The following is a 22,193-nucleotide window of genomic DNA, read 5'->3' as shown; positions in this document are numbered from 1 at the left end:
GCACACATTGCTCTGTGACGACACCAGTGCTGAGCTGTATGGGTCCTAAGGCCCATATAGCTGAAATAAGAAAGTTTAAGATAAAAGGCAAATGTTGAAATACATCAAACTTTACAGAAAGGAAGAATCCAATAATTCAGATTTGCTCCATATGTGACCTAGCTTCATACGGTTTGGTATTAGTATTGGCATTAGTTTAATATTGTCATATGCACCATTATACAGTGGAAAGCTTGACTTGCAAACTGCTTATAAAAATCAGATCATCACACAATGCATTGAGCTAGAATAAGGTGAAACAATAACAATGCAGAATTAAGTGTGAAAGCTACTAAAAAGTGCCTTGCAAGTAACTAATGAAGTGCAAGATCATAACAATGTAGATTGTGAGGCCAAGATTCCTTTACAAGTGATTCATTCAAGAGCTGATAATAGTGGGATAGATACTTTCTTTGAGCCTGGTGGCATGTGCTTTCAGAATTTTGTATTTTCTTCCTGATGGGAGAGAGAGAGGGGAAGAGGAATATCCAGGGTCCAGTCTGTCTGGAGAATGGTCACGTGCAGAACAATTACCATGTCAAACTGTTATGTATCCAAACAGAATGCTTTCTCTTTTGCATTGATAAAAATTGATGAGAGTCAACAGGAACATGCCAAATTAATTTAGCTTGCCCTGGAAATAGAAACATTGTGAGCTTTCTTGTCTGTAATATCAACTAGGTCAATTGGACTAGGACAGACTATTGATGATGTTACATCTACGATCTTGAAGCTCTCAGCTTCTCTCAATCTCAATGCTGTTGATATAGACAGAAGCATGTGCACTGCCCCTCTTTCTGAAGTTAATCAATAGCTCTTTCATTTCACTGACATTAAGGGAAAGGTTGTTGTCATGATACCTTGTCACTGAGCTCTCTCTATCCATCCTGTACTCTGACCTGTCATTGTTTGAGACATGTCTCATTACAGTGGTACAATCTGCTAACTTGTAGCTGCAGGTTGAGCAGAATTTGAATGTACCCCAACTCATTATTATCTGTGATATGGCCCACTACAGTAGTATCATCTGCAAACTTCTAGATCAGAGGTTCCCAGCCTTTCATTATTCCATGGGCCAATACCATTAAGCAAGGGGTCTGTGGACCCCAGGTTGGGAACCCCTGTATCAAGATGAAGTTAGAGCAGAACCTCGCCATGCGGTCATGAGTGTACAGGGAATAGAGTGGGGGCTGAGGACACATCAGTGTTTAGAATAATCATGGTAGAAGTGTTGCTGTCTTTTAGATATGTAGCAACTTTTAAACTCATCCATGAATGGAAAACTTCTGATATTAAGATGAACAAGCCATGCTATGTTTTTGTCAGGTTTTAGTTGACTATGGAGAAGGACAAGGAACAATTTACCATAAGAAGATTTAATTGGAAAGGAATAGAGTTGAGTTTGTTGTGTAGACAAAGGATAGTATTCAGGTTACACTATATGCTGTGGGTGAAGGAGAAGGCTCATTTATCTCAAGAACATAACGCACACATTCTCTCTGACTTAATGAGTATGGTATTCTCATAAACAGCATCTTCAATAATTTATTCTTTCTTGACTAATTCTGTACTGGAAGGTGCATGGTTAGTTACTTCTGGCATCACCTTTATAAACATTATGTGCTTTACAACTTCCTGATTAGAGTTCTTATGCCTGAAACTTCCCTTTTACACTTAAGGCCATGACAACCACAGTGATGACACCTGTGGCAAGCTCATCACGTTCTGTTTCCATATTTTAATACACTTTTGTCAGTCACTATATCTTCATTGTATAATACTTATACCTGTATCCTATTTCCTGCTTGTCCACAATTGTATTATATTGACAGAAAGTACCATGGCAAGTCTTGCTGACCATCAAACTTCTCTCACTACCCATTCTCCTCAAATTCAATTGTTCACGTGCATACTAGTCGCAATTTACAGTGGCTACGTAACCTAATAAATCACACAATTTTGGCTTGTGGATGGAAGCCAGAATAAACCTGAACAATCACAGGGAGAATAACTTCAGATGAGTTGAAACTGGAATGAGTATCAGTTATTGAAAAGCAGAATTGTTAGTGAACAGCATTGACCAGTGAGAGAGGGAGGGGACAGGGGAGGGGAAATGAGACAGAGAGGGAGAAAGAGACTCACAGAGAAACACAGAGAAATAGAGACATAGAGATTAGACCGGCAATTAACACAAAATGGGACCCTAAATATGTCTTTAGGAATATAATTATTAAAGGTCCATTATTAAGGACCCCAGCACCCAGGGCATGTCCTTTTCTCACTGTTACTGTCAGGAAGGAGATACAGAAGCCTGAAGGCACACACTCAGTGATTTGATTCGGGAACAGCTTCTTCCCTTCTGCCATCCAATTCCGAAATGGACTTCGAAGCTTTAGACACTATCTCACTTTTTTAATATACAGTATTTCTGTTTTTGCACCTTTGAAATAATCTATTCAATATATGTAATTGATATACCTGTTTATTTATTATGTTTTTGTTTTATTTATCATTATTCTTTTTCCCTCTCTGCTCGATTATGTATTGCATTGAACTGCTGCTGCAAAGTTAACAAATTTCACATCACATGCTGGTGATAATAAACTTGATTCTGATAACTAACTAATGGTTTCAGGAAGGGTTGTGGTTGATTAGAGACAAAAAAAACACTTAAAATGACAGATACATTACATGATATTTCTTTGGTGTCATTATCAAAGAAGAAATATTCCAGAAATCAATGCAAGATAGATAAAACTTGAGAGCTTTGGTGAGACAACGCTTGGAATATTGTGTCTAGATCCAGTCTCTCGGAAACCTCTATAGAACTGAAGGTCACAGTCTCACTCTAAAGGATCAAGATTGAAAATGCTTGACTGAACCTCCACAGATTCTTAGGCAAAGATTCTTCACTTAGAAGGTCCTGAATCTTTGAAGTTCTTAATCTAAGAAGTCCTAGAAAGGACTTAGAAATGATTTGTTCCAATAAAACCAGATATGAGGACTTTAGATTGAGTAGAAAAGCTTGGCGTTAGAGAAAAGATAGCAGATGATTAGGAAGTGCTTGCCTTAAGGCTGCAGAGAAAGTAAACACTGAACTGCTTTCCTTGATGGACTGGGTAAGATGAATTTAAGGGAACAGAGAAAACAGGCAAAACAAGTAAAAATATTTCACACAGTGAACAATCAAAATCTGAGAAGCAGATTCCTAAATGCATAAACAATTGCATGAAAAGTTCTGGTCTGAGAATGGGGCAAATTGGATCATTCTTGTAGCAAAGTAACAGTGGTCAGTAGTCTTCCTTTCTATGCCTAATGATTCTACCATTAGCTGATAGAACCACAATCTATTCTCAGATCATGGCAGAAAATCTTTCAGTGAAATGTTAGGCTTGCATCTGAGCTACTCAGACTCAGATCTACCTGCAATATAACATTTTGAATTTGTATTTTAAAATGGTTCAATTGTTTAATAGATTAAAGTGTTTGAATCTCCCTCCCTTTCAGAATTATTCAAAGGCACTCCAGATACCTGACAGCTGGTTCAGACCTCTCCATCCCCTATGTGAGTACATTACATTTGGCCTTGCTGCTATGTAGTGGACATTGCCTTGCCGGGGTAGATTTGGATATTAAGCTGGAATTGCAAGTTCAGGAAAGACAAGTCAGGGGTTGCTGTACATTTCACTGATGAGTGACTGAAAATATGCATACCTAGCAATGAGGCTTTTAATGTATTGCATTAAAGCACTGACTCAGAAGGTTTTGAGTTGGATCTATAAACGGTGAAAGCATCATTTATTTCAGCCAAATTAAGATTAATCCTCAGTGGAGCTTTTGGTGCATTTGTCACTATTGTACATGAAGTCAACAACTTTATTATAACTTGTTATGAATTATATCAGCAATGTTTATTCAAGCATAAATAAACATTTCAATAAAAGCTCATGGACTTACTTAAAACAGAAATTTTGAAAACAAATTACACTGTCTCAGAATTTACGGTCACAAAATATTTCTCAACTTTGTCACTCCATCAGTAGTTCTATTTACCCATTGCGCTCTTCATCAGGTTGTGTATTGTTACTAGTTCAGTGAACTGGAGCTTGTGAAATACCAAGCAAATACAAATACAAAATACCAATTGCATGCAATTAGGAGATACGGATTTTTCTTGCTGCCTTTTACCTTATGGTATTGCCCGCATTTTGGCTAGTAGGTTTTTGGATGTTTATTATGCATGTTCAATCTCAAGTTCCAAATCTAGCAAGGATTTTGTCAATTATGTTCCACTATTGGAACCCATAAGAACTGATTAATTCATTGCCTTGAGAGGAATTTTGCAAAGAATCTGGGCAAAAACAATTTTGTGTCAATAATTAATTCTGTTATTATGTATTTCTAGTGTGTAGGGTTTTAAATGTATCCAAGGTGTAAACTTTTGCCCCCCCCCAACAGGTTTTAGGGTCATTTATGCCAGAGTACCTGATACAGTATTTTTTCCAGCAATTTATAGGAGGACCAGAAGCCAGACCTAGGACACTCTTGTATTGCACAAGGTAATCTTGTTGCATATTCTCACCATTTTAGGGATGGTTTGTAGATCAAATTCTCATCTTCTAGAATTAGGTGAATGAGAACTTCTGGTAATAAAGTAGTGATTATGAAACCATTCTAAATGACTTCGGAAGACCATTCTTTGGCTAATTGTATGGGTAGAACAGCTTGATCTTTAATCCATTATTAATGCAACATTGAGGTGGTGTCATGGAAGTTGTTGGAATGTGTTTTGCTAATACTTGTGGCTGGATTTTCAAGATCAGTCAAATTTGTACATGTTGTATAAAATTTCAGTGTGTAACATGTTGCATCAATAAGCAATAGGCAGTGCGTTAGAGACTTGACTAAGTGCAAGTTTTTGAAGGTCCCAAATATGTTGTTAATGTAAAGATTTTACTCAAATTCTGTGATTTATTCAATCAACTTGGTAGACAATGGCCAATTCCTGGGGTGTGCAGTCAGAGCTTGGAGGCCAGAATCAACAAGCAAATTTTGACTTAGTCACTCAGTATTCCAATCTATCCCCATCAGAAAATATGAGTAGTGGTAAATGACCATATATAAAAAAACAAACCATATCAGCATGCACAAGTGAGGATACTGCCAGAATTTCCAAACGCAACAGACCACTGTATAGAAAAGAAACAGATCAATGTTTCTGTCTATAATTCTGTCAATGCCAAACACAGCAAGGTGGAATATTGCCTCAAAAGCATGGTGATTCAACCTGTATCATCTATTATTTCAGCACCAGTGCAATGGGTCTATCTTACATTGCTTTATCATTTAAAATTACTTCTCCCCAATCCCACTAGCAAAGAGAGGCTGAAATCTGACAAACTTGAAGCAGTGACTTGTGGTTCACAATAAAAGAGCCTTTGCTTAACTGTCCATGCAATTATCTCAGTGAGGTATGACAAAAAAGTCTTCCATCACTTGACTGATTATCCATCTCTATTTTTATCTTATAATTAGAGATGGACATCTCCAAGCAGGAGCAGTCTCTCTAAAAACGTGGCATAACGTAATGACATTGAAGTAGCAAGCATACAAAAGAGCGAACACACAAAAAAACTACAATGCAAAAAATAAAAAAAGACTAAAGGTAAAGCAGTAATGGGAGACAAAATGGTTTGGAATGATCAGGTACAGAACTTTATTCAACATGATTTACAACCGTACTTCTAGTGGAATAGCATGCATGAGTAATTGGATTGTGAACATCATTAAAGAACATTGCACTGGTGGCAAAAATCACAAGGCAGATAGATGTAAATGAGCACTGGAAAAAAATCAATTATATTGCTAACAATTCAGAAATTTGGCAGCTTTCCCCAGGATAGGGAAAAGGGACATACAAATAAAATTGATTAGTCTGTTCCAAATCCAATACAACTCTGTGGGACACAATAAATCTTGAAGGCCACCCTAGGTACATTAATTACAGAATTTCAGAACATACTGAAGTCCTAAAGAATATCAATTTCAGTTTGTAGAAAATGGTCTGAGGTTGAGCAATAATGCAGTTTAGTAATAGAGAGTTATTATCAGCTGCTATTATCAGACTTCAATATCTAGATACAAAATTAGCAAAAGATTGTGACAAATGGAATTTAATTGTTAAGGCTAATGAAAGTGAGACCTCTAAAGTTAAATATTCAAGTATGAAAATCCACATGAAATGCTGTGGCCAGGTGTTAAAACAACGTCCAGAGAATCAGAAGTTATTTTACAGCCAAGCAAATGCTGCTTAGATCATACTTTTCAGCTCTCAAGTTTTCACAGAACACAAGTACTAGCTCAATAAGTGCTGCTGGAATAAAACCATTAGCAAGAATTTAAAGAGAAATTTGATAAACCCTGGGGAGTTTTGGCCAAACACTTTCTACTTGGATTTTTGCTCCTGTGCTCTATGTACTTGACATTTACATCACTCCAGCTCGAGGTTAACCACTCCTCTCCCCTCTAATAACATCTGATTAGCAGAGTGCTTCTAGCTTGTAAATATTTTCAGCTACAGAAAAATCCCATGCCCTTTCAAAGCTTGTGCTTTTACCATGACAACCAAAGCCTCTGGATGTTTGAACTTTATAAAATTACAGATATTTTTCCTTTGACTTTTGTGGCCAGCAGTTACAATTGAATGACCAATTGTTGCATCCCCAATCAGCAGCACTGGCCAGGAATAAGATTCCATTTGGATATCTGTGGGGCAACAGAAAGCTAATTATATTTCTTATAGTAGCTCTCCCTCAACCAGCATATTCAAGTATTCGTCAAGCATAATCGAGTGGTGGAGTTCCCCAAACCCACACTTGCTACTAGCATTCAGAACTATTAATAAATCTTTATTTACTGATAACTAATGCAAAAAAGCTCATATCCATATCTTATAAAATACATTCTGGATTTAAGTACTGAAATTCTACTAGAGAATGCTTAAGAAATTTTGTAGTTAAAAACACAAACTTCAGTAATTATGTTACAGTACCCATCATCTGAGAAATAAAAGGGTTAGAAATAAAAAGGAGTGGTCACTGATTGGACAACATTTATTTTATTCAGTTCCCAGGTGTCATCTTCCCACAAGTGTTCCAAGAATAGATTAATGCTATACTTGATGCCATACTGACCATTCACCACCTGGCTCTGAAAAACAATTTAGTTGTTAGGACCAAGTGACTTTAAAGACCCTCCGGTAGGTTTGTCATTTGCCATTCCCCATTCTCCCAATTGCGATTGCTTATTCAACTCATCAAATCTTCAGTCATGTTGAACTTACTATGCAAATCTGCTGAAATTTAAACTGCTGGAGACATCAGCACTGCTACTGAAACTGCTAGCCCAAGCCCATGATGAATGTCAAAAGTGGTGCCAAATACTTCCCATTAGACGATATACAAAATTTGCTTTAGCTGTCAATGTAGTGTTCTTAAATTCAGCAAGATTTGGCTTCTAACTGTATTCATGAGGGACATTTATTTAAATGAAGAAAGTCTTGATGTGACATCCATCCCAATAAAAGTAATTAAATTCAACTAAACTTGTAATGTCTATCCCGTGTTGCAAATGGAATTAGCAAGGAATGCGTCATTTTTAAATGTAAAGAATATTTTAAGAGCCATTCCTCCTAGATCCAGTTGATACTCCCATAGCACTGTTGTCTTGATGAATTGCACTGGTCACAACTGAAGAGGGGATTCCTGATCGTGTCCAGATGAAGTTATCTGTGATTGCAGTAGCATCTTGGAAAGGCAAAAAAACACAGGTTAGTTTTCTCAAACTGATTAAGTTGCCATTTACCAAATTACTTCAGACAAGGATTAAATGATAGTTCCTCAAATATTTTAGGCTAGAATCCAATATTGTTGACAATATTGCCACTCTCATGGTGAGAAGTTTCTCCAGTTAGTGAATAACCAAAGAACTTCCAGAATTTAGGTTTCATTTCAGGTTTACCATTACTAGACTTGCCTTTGCACTGTGTATAAGATTTTGTTGACAATAGTTTAAATTATCTTAGATTAACATGCATACATCCAATTGAGATTAGTGATAGCGTGCTACCACAGACCGAAGATAGGTACATTTTAAAAAATCTGATACTGTTCAGATCTATTATACAAGACCAATCATTGCGTGATAACTGTCCAGTTTATAAATAGAAACTGACCAATTAAGTACCGGGAATGCAGAGTCAATTGTAATTAATAGAACATGTAACATTTGGGTTTTCACACCAGGCTAAGGTACTGCAGTGTCAATTAAGAGAATCGTCCAATGCTGTTTGTAGAAGCTTGTTGACCTGATAACAGACAAGGGAACACCCTGGAACCAAGAGAAGGGAATAATTCAAAGTATGACAATCTCACGAATAAAAAATGCAGTGGAAGGGGGAAGTCAGAGCAAGGATAGGAATTAATAAACTCACCAGAACAACTTCAGCCTCCTTAGTGTTACATGGATCAGGGAACAAAGTGCACAACATGGTGTTGATTCCATAGTTTAACTTCTTTCACAGTTGTACTCTTTCTGCTACTAGAAATGTGAAATACCACTTGCCATATTCCAGTTTCTCAACCAGTTGCCTGTAGGAAACACCAGGTGAATGGGAACAAATTGAAACAATGTGGCAAATATTGGGATATCCAACTGCAATACACTCCTTAATCCAAATCAAAATGGAAGAGGCATTTCACAGATAAATATTAGGGTTGATTAATAGAAATGGAGTTAGTGGTTTCACTAGGTTAAAGTTAAAAAAAAAATCCTACTTCATGAAATGCTAAAGCATCTTGAGCATAATCCTCTTTAATGGCTGGTATGTTTCTTTGAACAGAAACCTGTAAGTAATTGAAAATCAGTGCAACTCTTATAAAAGCTGTACTGGATTTGAATGTGGCCAACATTTATTGCAGTTTACCAACTTGTGAGCATTCTTAAACTGGTGTGCTCTTGCTGAAAGTGCTCAGTATTGTTGTTAGGGAGTGCAGGAATTAGACACAACAATCAGAATCACTTTATTGCCAGTATGTGTAACAGACCAAAATAGATTGAGGATTGTGGTTCAGTGCCAAGCATAAAACACAGAAAGACACCAAAACAGACAACATTAGCAACAACAATTTACAAGAGAATAGTGCAAACAGCCATGAGCAATCAATAATTAACAGAATGGTCACACCTGAAATATCAAACTTAATAAATGTGAACATATGAAATGATTGACTACAAGACATAAGAGCAGAATTAGGCCATTCATCCCATCGAGTCTGCTCCACCATTCCATCGTGGCTGATCCCAGATCCCATTTGACTCCATACACCTGTTTTCTTACCATATCCTTAGATGTCCTGACCAATCAGAAAACTATCAACTTCAGCCTTAAATATGCCCACGGACTTGGCCTCCACTGCCGTCTGTGGCAGAGCATTCCACAAGTTCATTACTCTTTGGCTAAAACAGAAATCTCCTTACCTCTGTCCCAAAAGGTTACCCCTCAGTTTTGAGGCTGTGCCCTCTAGTTCTGGATATCCCCACCACAGGAAACATCCTCTCCACCTCCACCCTATCTAGTCCTTTCAAAATTTAATAGGTTTCAATGAGATCCCCTCCCCACATTCTTCTAAATTCCAGTGAGTACAGGCCCAAAGCTGCCAAACACTCCTCACATGTTAATCCCATAATTACTGGTATCATCCTCGTGAATCTCCTCTGGAGTCCCTTCAATGACAACATATCCTTTCTGAGATTATGGGGTCCAAACCTGTTGACAATACTCCAAGTGCGACCTGACTTGTATTTTATAAAGGCTCAGCATCATCTGCTTGCCTTTGTATTCTAATCCTCTTGAAAAAAATGTCAACATTGCACTTGCCTTCTTTACCACAGATTGAATAATTAACAACAGAACAAGGAGAAAAGACCAAGCAGATGTTGTGCAGAGACAGTTAGAGTATTATAGCTGAGTGAGTTTTGTTGAGAAGCTGGGGAGCTACAGGAAAGATGCTTCATAGATGATGTGTAGTCCTGGTGGTGATGGACTGGTAGCATCTCCCTGATGGCAATTTGGTGAATAGGCGACTGCTAGGGTGGGTGGAATCAGCAGTTATTTTTCAGTTCACCTTCGCAGGCGGTGAACAATTTTTTTAAAAAAAGGTAGGTAGCTGACAGCCAATGATCCTGTCCACAGAATGAACCACAACCTACACTTGGAGAGGAGGGGATGGCAGGAAACCAAATGGTGACTGAGGTGGTCACAGCTCAATAATGGGTCAGTAAAAATTCATCAGGATGCTTCCCAAGCTGAGCGAGGAAGAACAATCTTTGATGGACTTCCTAGTGGTGAGTGTAATGTGCTTGTCCCACTTCAACCTACTGGTATTCATAGTCACCAGAAATTTTAATGACTTGACCACAGACACAGACTGACTATTCATTTCCAAGGGGGGTGGGCAGGCAGGGGCTGTGATCAGAAGTCAATCCTCAACTCCACTGTCTTGATAGCATGAAGCTCCAAGTTGTTACGAGCACATAATCTACTGACAGGTAATGTAGGGTACAGCTAGCTGTGGAGCAGCGCTGGAACGATAGTGTTGAATACGGATCCAAAATCCTCACATAGGTGTTGTGGGAGTCCAAGTGTTAAGTATGTAATGAAGGCACAAGTTAACTGCATCCTCAACTGAAGGATTTGCTCTATAATCACATGGTAGTGCATCAAGAAGAGGATCGGTAGTGGACTTCAGTTAGGCTAATATCAGATGTACAAAAGTTTTCACATCTTCTTAAGTCACAGCCACTGGCCTATAATCATTAAGTCCAGTAATCTTGTCTTCCTTGGGAACTGGAACAATTGTAGCAATTTTAAAACAGCCTGGAACCCTGCGTAATTGCAGGAAGGTGTTAAAGATAGGGGCTAGCTGATCCACATCATGCTTTAGAGTACCAGATGAGACACCACCAGAGCCTGCAACTTGGCTGATGTACTGTTTTCTGAATTGTTTGTGAATGTCATCTTGCTTCACAGAAAGTATAGTGTGGGATGGAGGGAGGAGACAGGAGACTGAAAGTGGTGGATGGGACTGAGGTGAAGGGGGATGGTGACATTGGAGTGGTTGTGAAAGGGTGGGTGGGGGGAAGATAAGGCCTCAGCATACTAGGTTCAGAGAAAGTGAGAAGAGGTAGATGTTGATTGTCCTGATCAAACCGGCAATAAAACTGATTGAGCTGACTGGCCAGCTGGGGATCAGTGATGGATTTCCAGTTTAGGACTGTGTTCAACTTGAAGAACCCACAGATAGCAATGGTGTCCATACTAGCTTTTTAAAATAAAAAGTATCCATAGCTATAGTAATGATTTTATATAAAATATATATTTTTTTAAAAAATCACTGGAATGACAAAGGTCAAGTTCACTGCCTGCTGAGTTAGTTCTACTCCCTTGAGTTAGTTCTACTCCCTTGATAATCTTTAACTCATGTGATTCTGTACTAATTATACAAGTTACCTCAGTGTAATCACCCAACCCAAGTGGTTGGAAAAATTGGAGTCAATTATTAAGGTTGAGATCTCAGGGTATTTGGAGGCACATGATAAAATAGGCCATAGTCTGCATGGTTTTCTCAAGGGAAAATCTTGCCTGACAAATCTGTTGGAATTCTTTGAAGAAACAACAAGCAGGAGAATTGGTTGACGTTGTGTACTTAGAATTTCCAAAGATCTTTGACAAGGTGCCACACAGGAGGCTGCTACGAGCCCATGGTATTATAGGAAAGATTCTGGCATGGATAAAGCAGTGGCTGATTGGCAGGAGGCAAAGGGTGAGAATAAAGGGAGCCTTTTCTGGTTGGCTGCCAGTGGATAGTGGTGTTCCCCAGGGATCTGTGTTGGGACCAATTCATTTTACACTATATGTCAATGATTTGGATGATGGAATTGATGGCTTTATTGCAAAATTTGCAGCTGATCTGAAGATAGGTGGAGGGGCAGGTAGTTTTGAGGAAGTAGAGAGGCTCCAGAAGGACTCATAGATTAGGAGAATGGGCAAACAAAAAGTGGCAAATGGAATACAGTGTCGGGAAGTGTATGGTTATGCACTTTGGTAGAAAAAAATCAAGGGGTGACTATTTTCTAAATGGAGAGAAAATACAAACAAAAACAAAGGGACTTGTGAGTCCATATGCAGGACTCCACAGGGGTTAATTTGCAGGTTGAGTGTGTTGAGAAAGGCCATCACAATGTTAGCATTTGTTTCAAGAGTACTAGAGTATAAAAGGAAGGGTGAAATGTTCAAACTTTATAAAGCATTGGTGAGGCTTCATTTTGAGAATTGTGAACAGTTTTGTGCTCCTCATCTTAGGATGTGCTGAAACTGGAGAGAGTTCAAAGGAGGTTCCCGAAAATGATTCCAGGATTTACTAGCTAGTCGTATGAAGAACATTTGAGGGCTCTGGGGCTGTATTCACTAGAATTAAGAAGAATGAAGGTGACCTTATTGAGACCTGTTGAATGGTGAAAGGCCTTGAGAGAGTGGATGCGGAGAGGATGGGAGAGTCAAAGACCAGAGGACACAGTCTCAAAATAGAGTGGTGTCCTGTTAGAACAGAGATGAGGAAATTCTTTAGCAAGAGGGTGGTGAATCTGTGGAATTCTTTGCTCCAGACAGCTGTGGAGGCCAAGTCTTTACAAATATTTAAGACAGAGGATTCTTGACTGGTCAGGGCATGAAGGGATATGGGGAGAAAGCAGGAGATTGGGGCTGAGAGGAAAATTGGATCAGCCATGATGAAATGGTGAAGAAGACCCAATGGGCCAAATGGCCTAATTCTGCTCCTATGGTCTTATATATACAGCTCCTTCATGTGTACTGGCCTCCATAGTATCCAGGACATCTTCAAGGAGCAGTGCCCCAGAAAGCTTGCACCCGCTGTAAAGGACCCCTATCACCTAAGACAAGCCGCTTCTCATTGTTAGCATCAGGAAGAATGTACAGAAGCCTGAATGCACACACACAGCGACTCAGGAACAGCTTCTTCCCCTCTGCCATCAATGAACCTCTATCATTTGACCAGTGTTGTTCCCACTTTAGTAGAGAATGATATTTCCAGAAAAAACTTGCAGATCAGGACATAACCTTAAAATGGCAGATTGCATCCTTGCATTCTGAACTCAAATGTACAGCCATCCATTTTTTTTCCAGTTCCCGTTATCTACTAATTTTATTGCTGTGGTTCCTTATTGCACTAACAATTAGGTCAGTAGTCTTTCAAGACTGAACACCTAAGTGACAAAACTCTTGACAGATACTGAACATCTGATTTATAAATATTTTTGTCTTGGTTAATTAAAGCAATACGATAACTGAAAATACTTTATACTTTCTTCCATATTAGGTCACGAATCTTTTCATTGGGATCTTCTGCAGAGAAAAAATCCTCACCACTCTCAACTACTTATTAGAATATGCACACAACAGCTCAGAACAGAAGCAGAAAATAAAACTTTCTGGTGATCTACAGAAATTGTGTAACCACACTGTGGTGCAAATCTTGGGGGTGTAGTAACCCAAATGATCTGAGAAAGTAAATCACATTCAAGTTAACTCCACTTACTGTGCATATTGTTGTAAATTGGCAATCAATACCGCAACACATGCAAAATGCTGGAGGAACTCAGCAGACCAGGCAGCATCAATGGAAAATAGCCACGATTCAATGTTTCAGGCAGGGACCCTTCATCAGGACTGGAGTTATCAAATTGATATACACAGGTCCAAACACTCTGCTATTCTGGAACTGAAAATGAATTGTTAGGATGGAATTACAGACCAGCTAACCCAGATTAAAAAAAACAACTATTGTACTAACTCATAGCAAGCCAAATTGTAAAGTATATATTGATAACAAGACAACTGTTAAACTCTTCAAGGTAGCATATTAAGGAACACATGAAAACAGGGCAAGAAAACTCAAGATTTCATGTATACTTTTTATGAATTTTGTGAAATGATTAGTGCAGTTTTGAACGTTTTAGCTGTCAAATTAGACCATTCATTAAATACATTCATCCTACTTCAGATGAAGTGCTGAACTGGTTTGTTACATAGAAAGTAATATTGTCTTGTTTTTGGTAACAAGGTTAGTTGCTAGCAAAACAAAATTTGGATTTTTAAACAGGTATACTGTAATTTGATTAAAAGGTTCAATTTTTCCACTCAAATGTTAATTGGTTAGTTTCAAACTAATGTAAGAGATATCCCCATTCGAGATTATAGATTTTCAACTCCAACTCAAATTGTAGGAGTGAAATTTCAGAGGAAGCTTGGCCTCCTATTTAATGCTCAAATTCAAGATTTCTCAAATTGATTTTTAAAACTAGGTGGCATAATTTTAAAAGACCAACGTCCAAAACAAGTCTTTCAGCTACTAAAAGCTACTTAGATACTAAAAGATTTAATTAATATTCAGCTAATATTCAAAACTCTGGCTCTGTCATATTAAAGTAGAAAAATATGAAACAGTTTACAAAAAAAACCATTCCTTTGATTCTACCCTTCAAAAAATATACTGCTCAAATTTAGCCATTTTCAGTTCACGTACAGATATAGCGATTCCCAGCTACACTGGATAAAAATGTAGACGGAGGAAGAAAATACGCAATGTTTTTATAGAATGGAAAGAATGATCATAGCGTTTACATATTCAATCACTTATGAAAGAATACCAAATGCAGGCATATCCCATTCACTTTATGCAATCACGAATGTTCAAACGTAGTCAGGTATAGTTACCTTCTAAGCACAGAATCGTAATATCTCGCCATAAAGTGATCGCTTTCTACACGAGTTTATTCCACTAACGGGACATTACTGACTTTTAGATTAGGCAGAAATGACACAGAGGACCATGAAAGGGAGGAGGTGATCGGTACATTGGAGAAGTATATGCAGAGGACCATGCAGTCCAGCTCGCAGAGAACCATGCAGTCCAGCTCGCAGAGAACTCACCAATAATGATCATCTGTCAAAGCTTCCCAGCGACAAAGCACTTGCCCAGCCCAATCCGAAAGACAATGACTCGAAATTAACTCGTCACAGCCCACAGAAACAGAAAGCACACCGGACCCCGGCATCTACACGCCCTCCCGATGGCTGACCAGCACTCAATCTGCATCCCGCTGTCAGGAGCTGCCGCCAGCACAATCGTGTCAAACAAACTAGCGCACATCGGGTGGATGGTAAAGCCTGTCTCCCGTCACTTTGCAAAGGCCCACCCCACTAACAGGACGCGCACCCTCGTCCGAGCGCTGCCTGTCTCATTCAATTGCTTCGTCTCCCTGAGAAAAAGCGAGGTCACTACGATTGGTGAGGGCGCTCGCTGTTTAAACTGGTCCGGACCGGGGCGCCGCGATCACCTGGCGTTGGTTGTGGCGGGCGCATGATTCCCGTGCTAAGGCTGTCATGGGCTCAGTGGAACCAAGTGCACTTCAGCGGTGGCAAAGTTAGCGTTAAGGTGAGGGTTGTTGTTTCACAGCTCTAGCAGAGTCAAAGTAAAAGACAAATAGAAAATCTATAGCACATTAAATGTACGGATACAAACTTATGTAGTTTTAATCGAGCCTTCCTCAACCTTTTACAGTCAATGATTATGTGGTAGTCTATAGCACATTAAAGGTCCTTCGACCCACAATATTGTGCCGATTATGTGGCCTACTCTAATAACTGCCTAGATTTACCCTAACCCTAATTTTCTAAGTTCCACGTACCTTTCTTAGTGTATCTTAAAAGTCCCTACTGTGTCCGCCTCCACCACTGCCCCGGCAGTGCATTCCACACACCCACCACTCACTGTGTGAAAAAACTTAACCCTGACATCCCCTCGGTATCTACTTTAAAGCATCTTAAAATTATGCCTCTTCGTGTTAGCCATTTCAGCCCTGAGAAAAAGCCCCTGGCTATCCATAGGATCAATGCCTCTCATCATCTTATACTAAAGTTCCTGCATATCCTCTTTAAGATCAACATTTTCTGGCATATCAGCCTGTTCTATGCTGCTGTCAGATTCCTCAACGTCCTTCTCACTGGTGGATACTGAAGTAAAATATTAATTAAGGGCCCCCCTACCACCTCTGAATACAGGCACGTTTTTTTCTTTATTGTTGATTGGTCCCTCCTTCACTCTAGTAAGCCTAGTCTTCACTCCTAGTCTTCACTTGTGGGTAGAATGCCTGCTTTTTTTTCTTAATCCTACTCACCAAGGCCTTCTCATGCCCCCTTCTAGCTCTCCTAGGACACTTCTTAAGTTCCTTCCTGGTTACCTTTTAACTCTCAAGAGCCCTATCTGATACTTGCTTGCTAAACCTTAAGTCTGCTTCTCCTTCCTCCTGACTAAATGCTTCACCTCTCTTGTCAACTATGGTCTCTTCACTCAACAAGATAAGCTTATCCAGAACCCTATGCAAGTGCTCCCTAATTAACTTTCAGATTCCAGTTGAGCATTTCACTGAATATATCCATTCCCAAATTACACTCCCAAGTTCCTGCCTCACAGCATTGTAATTTCCCCTTCCTCCAGTTAAATACTTTTCCATACCATCTGCTCCTATCCTTGTCCAGGGTTATGGTAAAGGTCAGAATTGTGGTCACTGTCTCTGAAATACTTATCCACTGGGAGATCTTCACAGGCCTAGTACTAGATCCAGTATGTCCTTTCTTTTAGTCAGCTTGTCTACATATTATATCTGGAATCCTTCCCGGATACATAACTAATACTGCCCCATCTAATCCTTTTATAAGAAGAGGTGCCAATCAGTATTAAGGAAGTTGAAGTCACCCATGACAACAAAACCTGTTGTTTTTTTTAACTTTCCAAAATCTGTCTCCCGATCTGTACCTCAGTGTTTCTGTTGCTACTGGGCACTATGGTACCAATAAGTCCAACAACTTCTGGCAGGTCACTGTCCTCCTGAGGTATGCTGTGGACCCAGTCCAACAAGTACTGACTGTGGCACCTGGTTACATACCATCCAGGTGTCTCTTTCCATCTTCACAGAATCTCCTGTCTGTTCCTCTAAATAATGAATCCTTTATTAGATAGATAGATAGATACTTTATTCATCCCCAAGGGGAAATTCAACATTTTTCCAGTGTCCCATACACTTATTGTAGCAAAACTAATTACATACAGTATTTAACTCAGTATAAATATGATATGCATCTAAAATCACCCTCCCAAAAAGCATTAATAAATAGCTTTTAAAAAGTTCTTAAATAGTTTACTAAAGTGCATTGAGTGGTAACTTAAGCTCAGTCCTAACCCCGGCACTTTAACATGTCTTGCCCCTGGTGGTTGAATTGTAGAGCCAAATGGCGTTGGGGAGTAATGATCTCTTCATCCTGTCTGAGGAGCATTGCATTGACAGCAACCTGCCGCTGAAGCTGCTTCTCTGTCTCTGGATGGTGCTGTGCAGAGGATGTTCAGGGTTTTCCATGATTGACCATAGCCTACTCAGCGCCCTCCTCTCTGTCACCGATGTCATACTCTCCAGTTCTGTGCCCACGACAGAGCCCGCCTTCCTTACCAGCTTATTAAGATGTGAGGCGTCCCTCTTCTTAATGCTGCCTCCCCAGCACGCCACCACAAAGAAGAGGGCGCTCTCCACAACTGACCGATAGAACACCTTCAGCATCTCATTACCGCACTCCTCTTCTTCCCCCTTCCTATCTGAGCTGATTGCAGGTCATTCACCCCAAAGGGATCCAAAGGAATATCCCTGTGACCACAGGGCTACGATGCACAGTCTGCCCTTTCCCTCACCTAGCTGTCTGTCTCCTGCAATTTAGGTGTGCCTGCTTCTCTGTAGCTCTTATCTATCAACTAATTCTCCTGTATGAGCCGTAGGTCATCCAGCTCCACCTTTAATTCTATACCACATTCAGTAAGTGTCCTTGTGCTTACAGCGACAGGTCGCTGTAAGAATAATAATAGGTGACATCTGCTTTTTTTATATTGACTGGGACTGTTGGTGCAAAGGGCTTGAATAGGGTGGGATTTGTTAAATGTGCCCAGAAAAAAAATTCTCAAACAATGGTTCTACTAGAGAGGAAGTGGGAGGGGTTCATTGACTGAAGTGTCAGTGGGAGATCACTTTGGCCATTTAATCCGGTTCATTTCCTGTCGCTGCCTGGAAGGAGTTTGTACGTTCTCCCCATGACCGCATCTGTCTCCCTAGTAAATACAGATGCAAAAGAAATCCATTCAAGAACTTCCCCATATCTTTTGGCTCCACGCATAGATTACCACTGATCTTCCAAAGGATCAATTTTGTCCCTTGCTATCCTGAATACATTTATATCTATCACCCCATCAGCCTTCCAAATGATGCAGAGTTCCTTCAGTTCCAGCTGCATCTTCTTGATGCAGTTTGTTAGAAGCTGCAGCTGGATGCATTTCTCGCAATTGTAGTCACCTGCGGCACTGGAAATCTCCCTGCCTTCCCCCCCCCCCCCCCCCCCCCGCCCTGCCTGTCATCTCTACTGTCCCTAGCTAAGCAAGTAGAAAGAGAATGAAAAAACTTGATCTTTTCCTTCCTTTGCTTTCTCTGAGTGATCATTTAACTCTGGATCATTTGGGAGGCTGATGGGGTGATAGATAGGACACAGAGGTAGTTACACCCAAGGTGCAGGGCACAGGGAACTTGGCGACTATCAGGAAGGGAAGAGGGGTTAAGGAGCCAGTGCTGAGTACTGTGTGGTTCTCCCCCTCATCAACAGGTATATTAGTTTGGATACTGTCTAGGGGTGTGGGGAGGTGACCTATCAGGAGAGTCACAGTGGTCGGGTCTCTGGCACTGAGTCTGCCTCTGTGACTCAGAACGGAAGAAGTGGGGCAAGAGGCATATTGTGGTGATGGTGGATTTGTTAGTTGGCGAACAGATAGATGTGGGCAAGAATGAGATTCCTGGATGGCATGTTTCCTCCCGGGTGCCAGGGTCCAGGAATATCTTCAAGTCAAATGATAATGAGCATTATACCAAACACACCCCACCACGACCCCAGCAACATTTCGGGAATGCCGGCAGTGCCACTACCCCGCTCAGGAGCCAGTAGGTTTAAAGAGCCTTCACGGATGTTCAGGACGCAGAGCGGAGTGCTCAGAACTGGAACCACTCGGAAGGACGGAAATCCCGCCTGCCAGGATCAGAAATTCCGCAATGAGGTTGGCATCTTCTGGAGCTCCCAGCTGCTTCTCTCTGACAGGCGAATGCCGTACCTAATTGGTCCAAACCTGGAGTCAGTGGTTATGCCGTCTGACTGCCTCTTCCTAGTAGGTCACTGCCATTTGTAATTAGTCAAACCCTATCAGTCCACGAAGGCTCCGTCTTAATGTAACGATGTCTCAGGCTAGTGAAGCCAGGCTCGGAGGAACGGAAGAACTCGTGTATGAAACATCGACACGTTCCTTCTTAGAATAATCGTCAAAAATGTCCGAAAGGACCGTCAATGGAAAGTTTAGTTCAAGACTGAGCAACGGCTGCTCGGCGCGTGTAACTTACATAGTAAAAGATAGCACGCGAAACCCACAGTTGCCAATAAACTGCACAAAGAATCTTCAGGGAATAATTAACTTGTAAAACAAGTCATAATTAGGTAAATCAACGATATTCAGATGAAGTAGAACACTGATGTCTGGGGCCCTTGGGGATTCCTGCTAATCCAAAGGGTTCATGACATGTAGATTATTATTATTATTATATGTACTGCTGCCTCAGAACAACGTATTTCATGACATGTGCCAGTGATATTAAACCCGATTCTGATTCTGATCTGTATGCTTAGAGTCTGATACTTAGTTTATTGGGAGTCATATACTTGTATCAAATGTTCTACTTGGAAACTCAAAAATCTGAGCTCATGGAAATCTGAAATAAGCATCATGCTGGAAATACTCACTGGACCAAACAGCATCTGTGGACAGCGACACAGAGTTAACTTTTCAGATTGAAGACCAGTTAATAGAGCTAATGGATCTGAAACATTAACTTTCCACAGATGCTGCCTGATCTGAGAGTGTTTTCACTTTACTTTGTTTAGTATCTACCCATCATTCAAAATTAGTGTGTTACAGAAAGAATATTTGACTTTGATCTTATTTTGTAGATAATTGAAATAATGTCAAAAGATTAGCAATGAATTCCTTAATGTTTGATATATATTCTGTGGCAATGGAAAGGCAGGTTCAAGACTGAACAACAACTGCTCAGCGCGTGTAACTTGAAATAGTACAAGATCGCAAGGGAAACCCACAGATGCCAACAGACTGCACAAAAATATAGCAAATATGACTTAAGCTGTAAAATAGATTAATTATCTCTCTGACTTTAGAATGAATGGGGAAAATTAATTTCAGGATTCCTGAATGGTTCTCTAGTGATCTTGGTACATTTAATTGAATATTTCTTTACAAGGCTAAATACTTGGATCATGTGGGCTGGAAGACGAATATTAAAGCTAAATGAGTGAGTGTTTGGGAAGTGTTTGTTAATTATAACTGTCAAGTTCATAAATGAATATTGCTAATACCATAAATAAAAGATCAGCTTTTTATACACTTCTTTCCTGTGGGCTATCTCACTTCATTATATCCAGTTGACATTACTCAAGTCAAGTTTATTGTCATTTAACTATACACAGGTTTTCCCCGCTATCCGAAAGTAGAGCATTCCTATGAAACCGTTTGTAAGCCGAAATGGCGTAAAACGAAGAAGCAATTACAATTAATTTATATGGAAAAAATTTTCAAGCATTCCCAGACCCAAAAAATAACCTACCAAATCATACCAAATAGCACATAAAACCTAAAATAACACTAACATATAGTAAAAGCAGGAATGGAATGATAAATACACAGCCTATATGAAGTAGAAATAATGTATGTACAGGGTAGTTTCAATTAACAGAATCAGGAAGACTTAGCCAAAACCAATTTGTTAAAAAAAAAATGGCACGTACACGTATGCGCACACACCTGCCCGCGCAATGCTTCACGGTCATAGTAGTCTTTCTTGGGCTAAACACATATTTAAAGCGGGCGCCTTTTTAGCATTAACAGGTATTAAAGTAGGTTTTTCGTAAAAGCGAAGTGGTGTAAAGCGAACTTTTGTAAAACGGGGGACTCCTTTTCACTTATACCGACAAATGAGACAATGTTTCTCTGAACCAGGGTGTAAAGCACTGTAGTACACAAAACACATATAACGCTAAAAACATGATAGTAAGGATGAAATCTACAGATGGATTACACATAAATAAACAAACTAAAGTGCATAAATTAAATATTGTAAGATACAGATTAACCAGTGACACTTTGAATGTGATGTGACAGGGAGTTCAGAAGCCTAATAGCCTGGGGGAAGAAACTGTTTCTCATCCTGACTGTTCTTGTTTTTATGCATCGTAGTCTCCTGCCTGATGGTAGAAAGTCAAAGAGGATGCGGGATGGATGAGTGGGATCCTTAACAATGCTAAGAGCCCTGTGAATGCAGCGCTTCTGATAAATATCCCCAGTGGATGGTAGGGAGGCCCCTACGGTCCTCTCAGCTTTTCTCTCAGTCTTTTGTAGGGATTTTCGGTCCGATGCTTGGCTGCTCCCATACCAGATGGAGCTGCAACTTGTCAGGATGCTCTCAATGGTGCTCCTATAAAAGGCAGTTAAGATGTTTTTTTGGGGGGGGGCTTGCTTTTCTCAATCTCCTTAGGAGGTGGAGACACTACTGTACCTTCTTGCTCAGGGAGGTGATATTAGGAAGCAGGTGAGGTCATTCAAGATGTGAACTCCCAGGAACTTGGTGCACTTAACTCTCCCTATGGAGGAGCCATGTATTCGCAGAGGGGAAGGGTTCAACTGCACCTTCCTGGAGCCCACAATAATTTCCTTGTCTTCTCCATGTTCAGACTTAGGTTATTATTCTCACATCAATCCACTTCCTCTCTGTAGTCTGACTCATCATTGTTGTTGATGAGGCCAACCATAGCTGTGCCAACCGCAAACTTGATACCACATCCCCTGATCTAAAGGCACTCATTTATAAAATGA

The 22,193-nt window shown here is 40.0% G+C and overlaps 1 long non-coding RNA gene across 1 annotated transcript in view; it reads right to left on the bottom strand.

Moving 5' to 3' along the window:
• Nucleotides 1–5,746: 5,746 nt before the first annotated feature.
• LOC132400619 (uncharacterized) overlaps nt 5,747–22,193 on the bottom strand; it is a 43,365-nt gene continuing 26,918 nt past the window's right edge. Inside the window, exons 2-4 of the long non-coding RNA XR_009514321.1 lie at nt 13,713–13,895; nt 8,531–8,687; nt 5,747–7,844 (exon numbers count right to left, since the gene is read on the bottom strand). This is a non-coding gene — a long non-coding RNA (uncharacterized LOC132400619). The remainder of the gene's footprint in view (nt 7,845–8,530; nt 8,688–13,712; nt 13,896–22,193) is intronic.

The sequence above is a fragment of the Hypanus sabinus genome, chromosome 10, assembly GCF_030144855.1.
Source record: "Hypanus sabinus isolate sHypSab1 chromosome 10, sHypSab1.hap1, whole genome shotgun sequence".
NCBI lineage: Eukaryota > Metazoa > Chordata > Chondrichthyes > Myliobatiformes > Dasyatidae > Hypanus > Hypanus sabinus.
This window is presented reverse-complemented; position numbering and strand designations above follow the sequence as displayed.